This window comes from Diabrotica virgifera, chromosome 1, assembly GCF_917563875.1.
Source record: "Diabrotica virgifera virgifera chromosome 1, PGI_DIABVI_V3a".
Lineage (NCBI taxonomy): Eukaryota > Metazoa > Arthropoda > Insecta > Coleoptera > Chrysomelidae > Diabrotica > Diabrotica virgifera.
Genome location: NC_065443.1, coordinates 15,454,195 through 15,471,388, shown reverse-complemented (window position 1 = coordinate 15,471,388; position 17,194 = coordinate 15,454,195). Strand labels below are relative to the sequence as shown.

The 17,194-nt window shown below is 32.1% G+C and overlaps 1 long non-coding RNA gene across 1 annotated transcript; it reads left to right on the top strand.

The window, feature by feature from the left end:
- The first annotated feature begins 12,829 nt into the window (after positions 1-12,829).
- On the top strand, positions 12,830-13,666 carry LOC126880051 (uncharacterized). The gene is made up of 2 exons (XR_007696395.1): positions 12,830-13,170; positions 13,512-13,666. It is a non-coding gene; the product is annotated as an uncharacterized LOC126880051 (long non-coding RNA).
- Positions 13,667-17,194: the final 3,528 nt, after the last annotated feature.

Sequence of the window (17,194 nt, the reverse complement as noted above, 5' to 3'; positions counted from 1 at the left end):
TGCGGCTCTGTTTGCTCGATTCACTTGATCTTCTGTTTCGAGCCTTCCGTAGCTAGATAGTGTGATGCCTAGATATTTAAACTCCATCACTTCTTCTATTATCTGACCCTCCAGCTCCAATTTAGATCTTATTGGATTTGCTTTTATAACAATGCATTTTGTCTTTTTTGGGGAAATTAACATGTCAAATTTTCTGGCGGTTATGTTAAATTGGTGCAGCATACGTTGTAAATCATCTTCACTTGGATAGGTTAGTATTGCATCGTCTGCATAGCAGATTATTTTACTTGATTTTTTAAAGGTCTGAATTATTGTGAACATAAAATAAGGATTTTCACGTGTATATACGGATAATTTGGGCAGTTTATACCAGATTTTTGTGATGATCATCTCACTGTCTTCACACAATTCAGTCTACGTCCTCCTTTGTTTTGGTTTTCAGTAAGAATCTACTCATTGACCTCCATCTACTATCTTTGCGGTAGTCTCCCATAATCAATACCCGTGTATGGAACGTAAAGGACACTCTGTCCATTTTCTTCAATGTTTTATTAGTGGTTTAGTGTTCTATATTATACTCCTAATAAGTTAAATACTAAAAGAAAAACAGAACTATTTCCTTCAGTTACTTTGAGGATTCATCATGAGGGATGTACTGACCACTTAAAGATTAAATAATGAGGTGGTTTTTGACCTATTTCACTGCGACCTTTTCAGATCTATTGTAATACTCTAGGCCTATTAAACATTATCTAACCTGACTCTTTTTTAAATGCCTAAAAATTTCAAAACTGAATCTTTAATATAGCTCTTTGCCCATGACTTTTCTACCGCTGATGTAAAGAACCGTATATTTTCCAAGCTGTCACATTGACATATAATGTGCTCTGCTGTTTCTTCTTCTAGCTGACAGGATCTGCAAAGATCATCATCTACCAATTTGATCAGCTTCAACTGCTTGTTCATCTTACAGTGGCCTGTTAGCAGACCTACTATGGCTTTAACTGTTTTCCTGCTTTTGCTCATTAGGTCTGCAGTAAATTTTGGCGAATTTTCTATAATGAACTGCTTCGCGTGTTTTTACCCTGGTGAATTTCTCGACCAGTCCAGAGATTTGTGAGCTATTCACTTACTTGTCACACAGATCAATACACTCTTGGACAGTATTCCATACGAGTGTTCTGGTTTCACCTGAAGAAGCTACATATGCAGATAGTTTCCCCTGTTTCACTGGAGCGAGTTACTGCTGGTTTTTCCTCTAGTGTATTTATTTTCCCGTACTTGGATTTTAAAGTTAACGTTTCCACTCTTAAAAAGGGTTTTATTTGATGTTTATGGAGCTCGTTTTGAGATTCAGAATCCATCGAGAAGATCCACAAAACCCCTTTGTCTGTAGGTTTGCTACCCAAGACTATCCACAGATCCTGAGAGATATGTTCTGAGCCAATGGATATTTAATCGTAGTCTACTAAGTATCCTTTTGGACTCAACACGTTCCCCATCTTCATCCTGTACGAAGACAGTTCATGTGTATAGCTTGGTTATATCTTCCTCATCCAATGCTCTGAAAGATGAACGTTCTTTGCGTTCAAGCGTTTGCTCTTTGGATGGTTTTTGGTTTGGAATCTATTCCTTTAGCCACGTCGAACTTACGTCATCCGCACAGTCAATTAGTAGAAAACTCGGCGTGTGGTTACTCTTCAGGAAGCGACCGTGAAGTACAGCTTCAGGAATTTCTTCATAAGCCATCGAGATGGCTTTTTGAACTACCTTCTCCATATCTATCTTCTGAGAATACGGTTAGTGCTGTCGTAACTTTTTCTTGACCTTTTGTCTTTGCGTTGTCCTTCGATTGTGTGCTTTCGTCTGACCTTTGCCTTTTGGAACGTTTGGCCTTCTGAGTTTGTTTTTGTTTTATCATGGCCTCTAATTGATGTGAATAGATATTAATTACCCTTTCGGCGGTCTTGATTTTATTGGCCTTGATCACAGCCCTTTTGGCTTGCATGTAATCTTGGTCTTGTTTCACCAGCTTACTGATTTTGACTCTGACAGACTGTTTCTTTGTCTTTCAGCTTATAAAATTCCTTTAGACTTTCTGTTCTATCTGGACTATCGGCGTCCAGATTTTATCTAAAAGTTTCCAGCCCTTCAGAAAGATCCAACTTCCTTTCATTATTACGATATTATAGAGAGATAATGGTAGAAGAAAATATAGAAGAATAGAGCTTCTGGCGAGTTGGAGATATATTTTCTAGTTAAAGTACCTTAATTGATGGTATGGATTACGAAATTTTTTTAGAAATATCCAAAAAAAGCAGCATAGTGACAACTTTAAAGAAGAATACAAAATACTGTTATGTACACGTTTTTCATAGTAAAAGAGATAATCATCTTTCTATTTGTGTATTAAAAATTGTCGTATTGAAATGATTCAGTCATTGAATAATCAAAGCCCTACCGAACCACCGTTAAAACCAACTACACCGTTTTCATTCATCGAACGACGAGCGGTCCATTCTCCATTCCGACGTGGCATCGGTATCTCTAAAATCCTTGTAGAAAGGGGAGCCTCCAATTCGAATTCGAGAATAAGAATAAAAATGGAAAAGATGTAATTTACGATTCTGTCGAATGGTGGACAAGTGCTCGTCGGAATCAATCAGTTGTCCGAGACCCCCGCACACTAGATTCCAGAAGAACGGACAAGCTTAATTGGAATTTACATTTACGCAGGCTCGTTCCTCAAGTTAAACACACAGTAGCAGGCGGAAGGGGGACAAAGGGGTTCAACCTAAAATATTTACGTGAAAATTAAAAACTTTCGATGACTATAATTGGCGTTCGGTTGTTATGCATACAAGGTTGGGATAAAGTATGGAACCAAGTAAATAATTTGAAACGAAAAGAATAATATTTGTGAAACTTTGCATGCAAGTACAGTGACGCCGCAAAAGACATCTGATGTCATATTTTTTGTTACTACTCCACTTCCGGTTTCACCGGAACTACCCTTAACTTATTTATTTTAAATAGGACACCCTGTATATTTTTGCAGATTTTAAAAGAACTTGTTATTTTTAATTCACACATACCAAGTTTGGAAGAAAAAACTATTAAAACAACAAATAAATCTCTTTCCAGATAAAAAATAGGTTAATTTATTTACGTTAGACCGATGATATTAAACAAAAAAAAAATAATTTGAAATGTTGAAAATGCTTGCCGTTCACCTCCTGACAACGTGAAGCTATAAATATATGCAAGCCTATAAATAAATTCGTGAGTCACTCTTTGCAAGATTTCTCCACATATTAGTTCACATTCATCAATTATTCTTTGTCTCAAATCCTGCAAGCATGTTGGTGGCCTAACGTAAACATGTGATTTTAGATAACCCCAAGAAAAAAACCTAACGAGTTGAGGTCGGGAGAACGAGCGGCCCACTCTATGAATCCTCTACGTCCTACGTCCAATCAATCGATTTGGAAAATTCACCTCCAAAAAATTAAAATTCACCATAACCGATTTATTATTAATATTTCAATACGATTTTCTTCACTTAAATAAACTATTTTTAATACAACTTATTTCTGTCAATTAGTTCAGTAACGGTTTTACCTACTATACTAAATTCAAATAAGTCATGCAGTGCATGTAATCAACAATTTTAGTCTACAGTATAGATAGTACTCGTTTATTTCCTACTACGTTGTATTAATACAAACAATTATCTACAGACAATTTTTAACAAATTTTTTCTTCCAAATTTGGTATGTATGAATTAAAAATAACAAGTTCTTTTAAAACCTGCAAAAATATACAGCCCCCCCCCCATTTAAATTAAATAAGTTAAGAATATTTCCGGGGAAACCGGAAGTGGAGTAGTAACAAAAAATATGGCAACAGATGCCTTTTGCGTCGCTGTACTTGCATGCAAAGTTTCATAAATATTGTTCTTTTCGTTTCAAAGCTATTCGCTTGGTTCCATACTTTATCCCAATCCAGTATAAAATTGGTAAAAAATGTATGCAAATAAGAGACGTATGCATGGTAAAATCAGCCAAATACTTCTTATTCTTGAAATAAAACATGATTCCTTAGTAAATGTTGATAGAATTAGAGGAGCGAATATATTGACATGAAAAATGCTCAAATTCGTAATTTCAGAGCACTTTTATTGATGCAGCAAATTCGCAATTGGCAATGAGAAGACACTACAGGCGAAATAAACTGGGAAAGGTCGACGCTCAACTAGAACTATAGCACCATTGATGATGATGATGATGATGATGATGATGATGATGATGATGATGATGATGATGATGATGATGATGATGATGATGATGATGATGATGATGATGATGATGATGATGATGAAATTAGGAGTAAAATATGCTGACAGTGAGTACATTGAACAACGAAAAAAAAGCTAAAAAATTATTAAAATAAAAGAAAAGAAGATATGTATTAACAAAAAATTCTGCGTAGAAATTGAGAAAAATTACAAAAATAAAGATATAAGGAATCTGTATCGGGGGTAAAAAATTAAAAGAAAGAAGAGTGTGTTAAACCTCTATTTATGAGAGACCAAAATGGAAAAAATCTAATGAATGAAAAAGACATTTTAAACAGATGAAAGGAATATTTCAAATAATTGTTGAATGGATAGGAAAACCTGTAAGTAAACTTAGATAATGAGGAAGAAAAACAAAGTACACAGTCAAATCCAAATCATATTGACGAGATACCTCCTATAGGGAAAAAACTATTATAGAGAGCCTAAACATTCAAAAAAAGTTCAGGAAACGACCAAATAACATTTGAAATATTTAAATATGGACGAAATAGCAAGCCTGAAGAACTACAGATATTAATCGAAAAAATGTGGAATGAAGAACAATTATCAAAATATGGTCGGAAGCAATAATATGCCCCATTTACAAAAAAGAAGATAAGACAGAATGCAAAAATTACAAAGGCATATCATTGGTAAATGTCGAATACAACATATTGACAATGCATTAATATAAAAAATATACTAACAAAAAGAATTGAAGATATATAATTGGTGAAAATCAAGCGGGTATTAGATACGGAGAAAGCAATTTTGTTGCTGAAAAATGCCGTTTCCAGAAGTCCTTATGTTCTGAATGTATCGGGTCTTGTTTTTGATGCGTATGTCATTATTAGTCTTACACTGGATTTACAAGTTCTTGACTTCTTCTAGTCTTAATCTGTCGGTTTAGCAATATAGTGTGATTACTGGTATAATAATAATGCCAGTCTTTTTGCTTTTTGTACTTGATCTCTCACTTTTTTCTCTAGGTTTCGATAGCTTGACAGTATAATTCCAAGGTATTTTATTTCCCATTACTTATTCAATATTGATGCTACCAAATTCTATTTTACATCTGATTCGTTCCTTACTGATTACTACTGTTTTAGTTGTCTGAGATGAAATTGTCATATTGAATTCTTTTGCTCTTTTGCTGGGAGAACGAAAAAACTGGAATATCTAGGCCACATAATGAGAGGGGTAAAGTACTGCCTGCTAAGACTCATAATCCAAGGAAAAATCTCGGGAAAGAGAAATGTGGAACGTAGTAGGATTTCCTGGTTGCGAAATTTAAGAGAATGATTCGGATGCAGCTCAATACAATTGTTTAGAGCTGCAGCCAACAAAGTTAAGATAAGTGTGATGGCAGCCAACCTCCGATAGGAGACGGTACTGCAAGAATAAGAAGAAGCTCTATTGTTGAATCTGTGGATTAATCTTTAAAGACTATCTTGATCTTCGCCTGACAATATTGCGTTATCTTGTTGACCTGTCCTGTTATTATGTTTCTGCTTCTTTTTGTTATTATTTTTTTGGAATAGGTATCTTGTGGGGTCCTCCTGTAAAAACTTTCAACTTGTATCAAATGTAGTAATTCTGGTGTTTTGTTATCACGTATTATGTTTTCATTCGGAATATTACTTTACGATATTTCATTTTCGGTTACTATTTTTATTTTATACAAGTTCATTATCACAAAAGATCAATAATAATTTTGTTTTCGTCAAAAGTATTTCCATATATTGTACCCTTATTTTCCAAACCTTGTAGAAAGTTCTCGTCCGCCGATGGAAAACAAAGATAGATAGATGTACAAGACCACACCATGAAGTTGATGAGTAGCCTGAATACACAAACTTATGTTTGCAGTGGGCACTTCATTGTTCTATTACAAACCTCGCATTGTTTCCTTTTGCCGGGATTCTAGTCAGGGTTGATACGTCACAAATTGCCCGTTGGACCAGACTAGAAGAAAAATAAGTGTACGTTTTTTTTGATAAATTGTTCATGTTGTGGAGTTTTATTAGGTTAGAGACGTGAAAATTTAATTTTTGTAGTTGTAGTCTGGGCTGATTATCGGAGAATAGGGTATTTTTGGGAAAAGTTATTTACCAGCAATTTTATTGCTGGAATCGAAGCTTATGATTATATATATTAATAATATAGGTATGCAAAGTCCGCAGTTAGTGTGCTACTTTTTTATTAACAAAATGGCGCCCCCAAATCGTGTTTTTTTCAATTTTTGCTCCATAACTCCGAACATTTTAACTCTACACCAAAAACACCCTAATAAAAATTCACCGAAATTAAATTCTGCATATAGACATGTTTTTCCCGATCTGCTCCGACGAAAATTTTCCTCGGAAAATGCGGGTTTTCCCAACAAAATCTTTAAATTTCAAATAAAGTTTTAGATAAGAAATTATCTACCAATAGTTAAATAACTCGGTGACATAAAAGTTTTCTTGGTTTGGATTATAGTTTCAGAAGCCGGTGAAAATTAAACGAATATTTTAGCAACAATTCAATTGTTAATTAATAATTTACGGTCTCAATAATAAGCAAAATAATTATGATACACTGTTCAAACTTTGAAATCTTATAAATATAAGATGCCTATTTAATATTTTGTCAACAAAATATAAATTTTTAATTTTTTTGAATAATCTTTAAATGATTAAAAAAAAATAATTATAAACAAATTAACGTTTCTCAGAAAGTTTTTATTATATTCTAATTTTAAAAAATAGGTAAAACGCGTATTTCAAAGATCTTGAAAATGAATGCTTTAAAACTTTTTTGCAACCATTTTCAAAAAAGTTATGAAATAGCAAAATAAACATACGATGACTATGTTGTTTATAATTTTTTTTAATTCTTTCAAAGCGCAAAAGTGAGTTTAAAGTACAAGCTAATTACTTAAAAAAATATCGATTATTAGTTTAATGGTTACATTTTAATTTAAGATTATAAATATTTTTTTTGTAATTTACACGCGCGAAAGCAGACTAATACAGTACCGTAGCTAATAACATTTTCACTCGAAGCGACAACCGCCCGCGACGTACGGTAGTTAATAAATAAAATTAAGCTTCGGCTCTGTATCAAGCCTGTTTTCGCGCTAAAAATTACAAAAACAGAAAACATTTTTAATCTTTGATTAATATATAACCATTGAACTAATGTTTGATATTTTTTGAGAGTAATTAGTTTGTACCATAAACTCATTTTTAAGCTTTGAAACAATTAAAGCAAATTATACAAAACGGAGTAATCGTATGTTTATTTTGCTGTTTCATAACTTTTTTGCAAATGGTTGGAAAAAAATATTAAAGCATTTGTTTTCAAGACCTTTGAAATACGCATTTTAATCATTTTTTTAAATTATAATATAATAAACAATTTCTGAGAAATGTTAATTTGTTTATAACTATTTTTGTTAAACATTTAAAGATTATGCAAAAAAATGAAAAATTTATATTTTGTCGACAAAATATTAAATAGGCATCACATCTTTATAATCTTTCTAAGTTTAATCAATGTTTCATGATTATTTTAGTTGTTATTGCGACTGTAAATTGTTAATTAACAATTGAATTGTTGCTAACATGTTTGTTTAATTTTCACCAGCTGCTGCAGTTATAATCTTTACCAAGAAAGCTTTTATTTCACCAAGTTATTTAATTATTCATACATAATTACTTGCCCAAAAAATTTGTTTAAAAATTCGAGATTTTTTTGGGAAAACCCACATTTTCCAAGGAAAATTTTCGTCGGAGCAAATCGGGAAAAACATGCCTCTATGTAGAATTAAATTGGGGTGAATTTTTATTTTAGTGTTTTTGGTGTAAAGTTAAAATCTTCGGAGTTATAGACCAATAATTGAAAACAACACGATTTGGAGGCGCCATTTTGTTAATAAAAAAAGTAGCACACTATCTGCGGACTTTGCATAGCTATATTATTAATATATAGGATCATAATATTCGATTCCAGCAATAAAATTGCTGATAAATAACCTTTCTTTGTACTTTACTAATTAGACCAGCGTATTATAACTATTTTTTTTTCAAAATTTAAAGATTATGCAAAAAAACGAAAAATTTATATTTGGTCGATAAAATATTAAATAAGCATCTCATCTTTATAATCTTTATAAGTTTGATCAATGTATCATGATTATTTTGGTTATTATTGGGATCGTAAATTATTAATTAACAATTGAATTGTTGCTAAAATATTCGTTTAATTTTCACCGGCTTCTGGAATTACAATCTATACCAAGAAAGCTTTGATCTCACTATGTTATTTAATTATTGATTAATAATTACTTACCTAAAACTGTATTTGAAAATTAGAGATTTTGTTGGGAAAACCCGCATTTTCCGAGGAAAATTTTCGTCGGAGCAAATCGGGAAAAACATATCTCTATGTAGAATTTAATTGCGGTGAATTTTTATTTGGGTGTTTTTGGTGTAAAGTTAAAATCTTTGGAGTTATAGAGCAAAAATTGAAAAAAACACGATTTTCGGGCGCCATTTTGTTTATAAAAAAAGTAGCACACTATCTGCGGACTTTGCATACCTATATTATTAATATATAGGATCTTATAATTCGATTCCAGCAATAAAATTGCTGGTAAATAACTTTTCCATGAATTTTGCTAATTAGCCCAGAGTATTGGTATTTGACACAAAAATGCATGAAAACTCTAGGACCTGCTTCAGAAGGGATTTGTAGGTAAAATTAAGTATTAGAATACCAAAGTAGTTATAAAAAAAAACAATTTATAAAATGTAAATATAGGCTTTGTTTAAGAAAACTTTCAAATATACAACAAAACTTTTTAGCCAATTTACAGATATTATTATTACATTCGCCAATTTATAATGTCATTATATTTTGAGTGGTTCACCAAAAGATAATAAATCGAAGTGTAGAAAGAATATCAAGATCTGTACAATAATGTCAAAACCTTAAACATAATTGGAAAAAGATGGTCAGATTCTGGAGAAGCACAAGTGAAAGATCACAAGGTATACTACTCAAGGTATACAGTTACGGTAATCGTATTCCCAAGGTTACCAGATGCCTTACTAACTTTGCACCAAGATCAGAGAGAATGGTGTTACTACAAGTACAAGCCAACCCCATCAATATCAATGTCATTCAAGTTTATGCTCACTGCCCACTGCCGACAAAGAGAAGGAAGAAGCAATTGAGTTAATATCACACAAAAATGCCACGATAGCAAGTTCTTATAATTATGGGAGATTTTAATGTCAAGCTTGGAGCTGAGAAGAAGACACAGCTGATCGGAGCATATATGTATGGTTTTTTCATGGGCATTTTTCAGCGCTTCACAAATGATAGAAAAAAAGGTAAGTCCGTGATAATATACATTTATAACATTTATTCTAACATGACATTTTAGTTAAATCTGACAGTTGTCACATTTTATTTGCAATTTGGCATAAAAACAAATCAATTGTGTTTATTGCATTTATAAAATGGTATTTTCTTTGAGTGGCATAGTCCTATAAATTGTACAGATTATATTCGTAGATATATTACATAATTCCTAAATAATTTTTTTTCGGTTAGAGCGCCATCTATCGACAACTAGAATAAATGTTATAAATGTCTGTAATGACAGACGTGCCTTTTTTCTGTCAAATACAATTTAATGCGTTAGAAAGAAATCGAAAAACTGTGACGCACTGAAAGATGTCTATGAGAAAAAGAATACATAAAGAACAAAGAAAAGACAAGGTAACTGATTTCTCGATTAAAGGTCCAATACAACAATACTAGACTACGTATAAGGCATATTTATGATAGACAAAGGGCAAAGGTCTAAATTTATACACGTTCATGGAAAAATGAGCTACCAAGAATCTGAATAATGCGCTGTATCCTAAAAATTGTCAAAATCTTTTTGTTGTTTGCATATTTTTACTGTTCCTCTGCTAATGACTTTGCATAAGTTATGCGGATAATTGAATAAAAAAAAAACAATAATTCATCGATATTACTAACATTATAGTTAACAATAATTGTAAACTTGGTAAACTAATAAATTACTTAGGATATGAAATCCCATCTAAAACTCAATTTAAAAGAGCTGCATTCGAATAGTGGGACCGAAAGGACTAAACTCTCCTCGAAATAGTTTCCCCATACTCAATGAGAGAAATGCAGACAGCATGACAAATGGTCCGTATCACTCCATAATCGTTTAATCCTCGTTAACCCTTCCTCGTCATCGCCTCGTGTTCATTCTATGGGAGACTTATTCATCAAATGGAATGCTTGTGCACTTTACTACTATTAAAATTCTTTTCCGGCTATCCAATAAAACCCCACAAATTTTGCTTTTATAGATCTGGCGAGCGTATATAAACATATGGTTTTTATTTTCTAAAAGTTATTTATGTAATCCTATTTAGACCAGGAAGCATCTGTTTTTAGGTGGATGTGAGAGGTGCATGGCATTCGGATTTTTGCGGATAAAGTTAGGTGATAACTTCGTTAATAATAATTGACTTATGCTCCTTCTCAAATATGCCCGGAACATTAATAAAAAAAAAATTTAAAAATTTCAAAAAAATTCGTTTTTTTTCTACTTTTTTTGCTTATAACTTTAAAACGTTTCATTTTGAAACAAAGTCGTATAAGAATAAAACAAAGATAATCAGATACGATTGGTTAAAAATGTCTTAATTTAACACGCTTGCTGCAAAATAACAATAAATATAAAATAATGGGGCAAAACAAGCCTGTCCTTATTCAATGTTTTTCTATCACTTACGTTACACTTGGAACCTTCCTAATTCGCTTAGAAATTTTTTGTAATGTGCTAAAACCGTCCACCAAATTTCATTCAAACTGACTTAGGTACTAGATTTTGCATAATAATTTTGCAATCTAAACTTCTTTTAAAATATTAAAATTTTTTAAAATCTTGCACAACAAAAATTGGAACATACAAAGATTTGTCAATTTTTTTACAAGTAAAGAAGTACACCACCTATCTAATGCACTTTACAGAATTGAAATCGGATTATTTAAGCAGCCTCAGCAATGTTTTAAAGTTATAAACAATTTTTTGGCTTACAAACAAATTAGTGCTGTGTCAACTTTGCTGTGCAAAAAAAGTTCATAGTTCATAGTTTTCGAGATGAACGCGGTGTAACATTCAAAAAATCGAAAAATTGCAATTTTTGAAAGAGAATAACTTTTGATTAAAAAATAAAATAGCAATTGTGCTGACAGAATTTGAAAATTTAAGTCAAATTATACCGGTTTTAATTATTTGCATTGCTAAAAAGTAATTTTTTTATTACTAAACAAAGCTATTTGTTTATAAGCCAAAAAATTGTTTATAACTTTAAAACATTGCTGAGGCCCCTTAAATAATCCGATTTTAATTCTGTAAAGTGTATTAGATAGGGAGAGCACCTCTTTATATGTAAAAAAATTAGCCAACTTCTAAATGGTCTACTTTTTAAAAATGAATAACCATTTTCAATTTCGTTGCAAAACGAAAATACAGCCGAACCATATTCCAGTCCAATCAGACAGTGCTGCAAGCACCTCTACCGGTTTCGAAACTTATTAGTCTCTCATCAGGAGGCACATATGCTGCTCTCCCTGATCCAACCAAAACAAACCCCAGCGTGCAGTCCCGAATTGCAACGAACGAAATGGCATAGATGCCCTAGCGGCAACTGCTAGCAAGAGACTAAGTTTTCATATTTCCCATTGTTTTCATTCTGGTGGGATATGTTGTGTGCCATTAGAGTGAAAACTTAGTCTCTGGTCTACTTTTTGTTCAGAAAGATTTTAAAAAATTTGAACTTTTTTAAAAACATTTACATCGCAAATTTATTATGCAAAATCTATTAAGTCGATTTTAATGAAATTTGGTAGACCATTTAAGTAAGCTATAAGAATTTTCTAAGCGAATTACTAAGGTTCTCAGTGCCACCAAAGTGGTTAAGAAACATTGAATAACAACAGGCGTATTTTGCCCCCTTATTTTGTATTTATTGCTATATTGCGGAAAAGGTAATACCTTAAGACATTTTTACCAGTCGTATATCATACAAAATTCAATTATCTTTATTTTATTTCTGTACAGCATTGTTCCAAAACGAACCGTGTTAAAGTTATAAGCAATGAAAGCAGAAAAAATTGATGTTTTTCGAAATTTTTAAATATTTTAATTTTTTTATTAATGTTCCGGACAAATTTAAGAAGGAGCATAAGTCAATTATTATTACTGAAGGTGTCACCTAACTTTATCTGCAAAAATCCGAATGCCACCTCTCAGATCCAAAAATACACGTTTTTTTACAAATTAGTCCTGGTCTAATTGTATAGTTTTCAGTTTACAGTAATGTAGACTGTTGTTTTGTAAACCCAAAAAATATATTGTTTAATAAGTCTAAAGAGATTTTGATGTGCGCAGACGATGTAAACTTAAGGGGGTCGTCTAGTGTCTCGGGTGAAAAAAATCGATTTATTTTTTTTTGCATAAATATTATCTAAAATATGTGTAGAAGACGTGGGTAAAAGGATTTTTCGATATTGAAAGTGGTTTAAAAGTTACAACCGTATATCGGAGCAGGTATACGGATAGCACGGGAGCCCGCTCGGCGGGGCGTGTCAGCGCTGTCACGTGACAGTTCTCGCATCGACCGTTCAGAGAGACACTTGAGCGATTTCGCAAAAGAAGCCCGGGTTTTAAAGAGAGAACATAAAACGGCTTTGCAGAACTTTTTTGAAGAAGACGGTGAACTGTATCGTCCAGGTATAGCAGATTTATGGTGAGATCATTTTTTTATTATAAACTTTCAAACGCGTTTTTCTCGAAACATGTTTTTTTCAATTTGCTGCCATAAAATCTCAAAAACTATTGAACCGATTTTGCTCAAATTTTCACAGTATCTTTATAACATATATAGCTATACAGTGAACTAAAATAATTGAGATTGTTTTGTTAGATTTTTTTTAATATCCAAAGAGACTCCCAAAAAAGTGGAAAAAATTGAATTTTTTTTTGTAAAGTGTGCAAAAAAATTATTTTTTTGAAACACCGACTTTATTTTAGTTCCATGTAGAGCCTGAAGTCTCACAATTCAAATGGTGTTTGATTTTTTGATTTCAGATAAGCAGAACAGCCGAAATCATGGCAGCAGTTGAGAAACTTTTTTTTTATATGTGTCCCTGTTGGCTGATGTAATTAAAAAAAACACTAAGTATATCGACTTTAAAAAATTCATAAAGTTTGTTAAAATGTTAATAAATATGATATAAAAATTATAGATTATTTTATTTAAATCCTTTTCTAAAAAAAAAAATTCCCAACAAAGCGTTAAAAATACCGCCTAGACACTAGACGACCCCCTTAATAGGACGAACCGTAATTATATATTATCTGTGACCTGTGATGTCTGTTTAGGTTAATCTTGAGGAAAATGCGAAAGAAATAGGCTAGCGGTTGACGTAGATAAAATTAGAGCCCTAATATAAGTAAGGAACTAACGCAACTTGGATAACTTGAAAATAGACAACACACATTATTAAAAAATATAAAACTCAAATTAGTGAAAAAATGTAATTCGGGTAAAAATTGTTAAATATATAAGTGAGAAAATTGTATTTTATAATTTATTTTGCAATTGAATGAGTTATTATCTTTTCGAAGTAACAAGATTAAAGCACGTATTTTCAGCGATATTTTTATAACAGTTTTTCCACAACTTTTTTGCACGACTGGTGCATTAATTACAATCAAAAATTTATGTCTAAATATCCGAGAATTGTTTTATATAAAACTATTTTATAAATGTATAAAATAAATTTTAAAATAAAATTTGACATCCAGAATAATTTTCCATTGTGTTTAATTTAAAATGTTGACAACGCCATTATTATTCGTAACAAATTTGTTTTTATCCTTTTATGTTGTTAAAAACTTCAAATTGAGTGATATCAAAAAATAAACAATGCCAATATAATTATCTTGAAATATAACGAATAATAGCTGGACCAGATATTATTTATTTGTGATTTGGGCTCTATCACATAATGCTTTAATGAAAATTCATTTCAGGGAGAAAAAAACCTAAGCAGTCCAAAAGAAGGGATTTAAAGGTGACAACAAAATCAGAAGGCTTATCACAAAAATTACAAAGGATAAGAAATAAGTACAACGTCACAACATCAATCAAAACAACCAACACACAGATCTATTATGTCTCAACTTAGACATGGCACAAGAAAAAACAATTTTAGAAGCTCATTAGAAAAGGAATTCAAAACATAAAAAAAGAAACAACTATTTCGTATTTAAAAGAACTACCTTCAGTTAAGCATCACTGATTATTCTCTATGGCAGGAACGAAAATATTGGAAGGGCCAATAAATATATCTCCCCTCCTTTAACTGAAAGAAGTTTTCAAACGCTTTCCTTCTATTTTTTCTTCATTTATTAGTTGAAAGAAGTTATATTTTTCGTGTGTGAGTATCTAGGATAAGACGTTTCCCGTTTTTCAATAATATTTACAAATTCACGATCTCCGTTCATACATCTTAATTTTTTCTAAGATGGTAAGTCCATGGAATTATTTTCAGGCAACGGAGTATATACCAGGCGGCCGAATCCACAGCTCAAAGTTTTCCAGGCGCTCTCTGACCATCTAACATCTGTCATCGACTGAAGCCCAAATGTCATGCTACATATATGTACCTAGAAAAGGCGTTTGCGAGAATTCGAAAAATGGACGAATGGAAAACACTACGAGAAAGAACGGTAACACAATAGAAATTATAAAAGGTATGTATAGAAATAGGTAATAGAAACACAATAAGAACAAACGCTAACAAATCCAAGTCAAATAATACTCAATTATTTCTTACTCCAAAAAAACTGGGCAATATACGTCTCCGAACTCTCTTATGCATTGCAAAGATTAAAGAATTTTTTGCAAGTCAAATTATAAATATCTACGGTCATCAAGAATCGATTTTGACGAAAAATTAGCTTGCTAGTGCCGTGTAGTAAAACACCTTTGTTGAACCGACGTGACGTCATTGGATAGCTAATATTAATAATGAGTATTCGAAAATTGATTTTGATTAGCGTTGAATTAATATTTTGTTAGGAATGCGTCAAAAAACGAGAATAGATTTTTGCATATCGTAAGCTTTAGTGTCGAAATCGGTTCCGGTTTTAAAGAAGATTAGACACATAGTAGTACCGTAGTATGCAGCCGACGTGTTGTAAAATCCTCTTTTAATTAAATTACTTATACGAAAGAGTACAAGTATACAATTGGTTTGTTAAAAACTTCGTTCAAAAATAAACGCACGTAGTTTCTTTTATAAGGAAAGAAGGTATAGTCGATTCGCTAATCTGAGACACAACTGTCTACACTGCAATCACAATAAAAATGCACTATATAGAAATAAACAAACCAAGACACGTTGAATGTTTTCAAATAACGATTTCGGAGTGCTCCTCGTGCTTTTTTATTTCTAGTGTACCTTTATTGTGATTGTAGTGTAGACAGTTGTGTCTCAGATTAGCGAATCGACTATACCTATCCTTTTAACAACACTTATTGTAGGTCAAGTTTTTTCAGTCTAGTGAGGCTCTCCTATGGAAATTATGAAAATTTTATAATCTGAATAGTTTTGTTTTGATGAAAGCAAATCATTATCCTAGGTCCTAGATGATACATTGTATTTAGGGTTTTAGACCGTTTGTAACTCTCTGAATTAGGCAACAGATGTGTTATCTATAGTCGACCGTCTAATGGAGTTTCCTTAGGCTTATTTGAAGACAACATTGGAGGCAGGTGTATATCCATCTTCTAAAGGTGCCTATATTCTACAGATATTGGCGAACACATTTAACCATCTTATCCTATTCACAACAACTCGAAATAGATCAGTTGACGTTAGACCAGGCGACTTCCTAATACTAGCCAGCCAGGATATACGTCTTCGTCCAGGGCATCTCTTGCCCTTAATCTTGCCTTGTAAAATCAACTGTAGAAGTCGGTATTTACTATTACGCATAATGGAAAAGGAAGACCTGAACATAATCGGAGTATATATAGAAAATTACAAGCCTTAAACAACAAAGGAAATCTTTTATGACGAATCACAACAAGTAGTAGATCAAGTAAGAGGGAAGATGATAATACTGGGGAATTTTAACGCTCGAATAGGTAACCGAGGAATACCCGGAATTAAGCAAAAACATAACTAAAATGTTATTAATGAAAAAAACGTAAATGGAGAGATGATAAACCTAAATGATAATAATGAGACAAGTTCAAGAAAAATCGTTAGAATACAACACACAAGCATATTTATGTTTCGTGGACCTTAAGAAAGCATTTGACGGAAGTTCCATTCAATTTAAAGGAAGTTATCGATAATTAAAACGATCGAAAACATCTACCAGAACAACACAATAAGAGTAAATGTAGAAGATGGACTAACTGGCCCAATTGAAGCTGGCAATGGAATTAGACAGGGGATTCCCTGAGTGAGCCCTGAGTCCTTTATTGTTCAACCTGATACTGGATGAAATAAAAAAAATAAGAGCTAATACCAAATGGGAGACAAACGACTTAAAACAATCTGCAATACAGATAATACAGTACTAATCTCTTAAAGTGAAGATAATTTATAACGTATGCTGCACCAATTTAATATAACCGCCAGAAAATGTAACATGTTAATTTCCCCAAAACAGTAAAAATGCATGGTTGTAACAGCAAATCCAATAAGATGTAAATTGGAACTGGAAGGTCACATAATAGAACAAGTGATGGA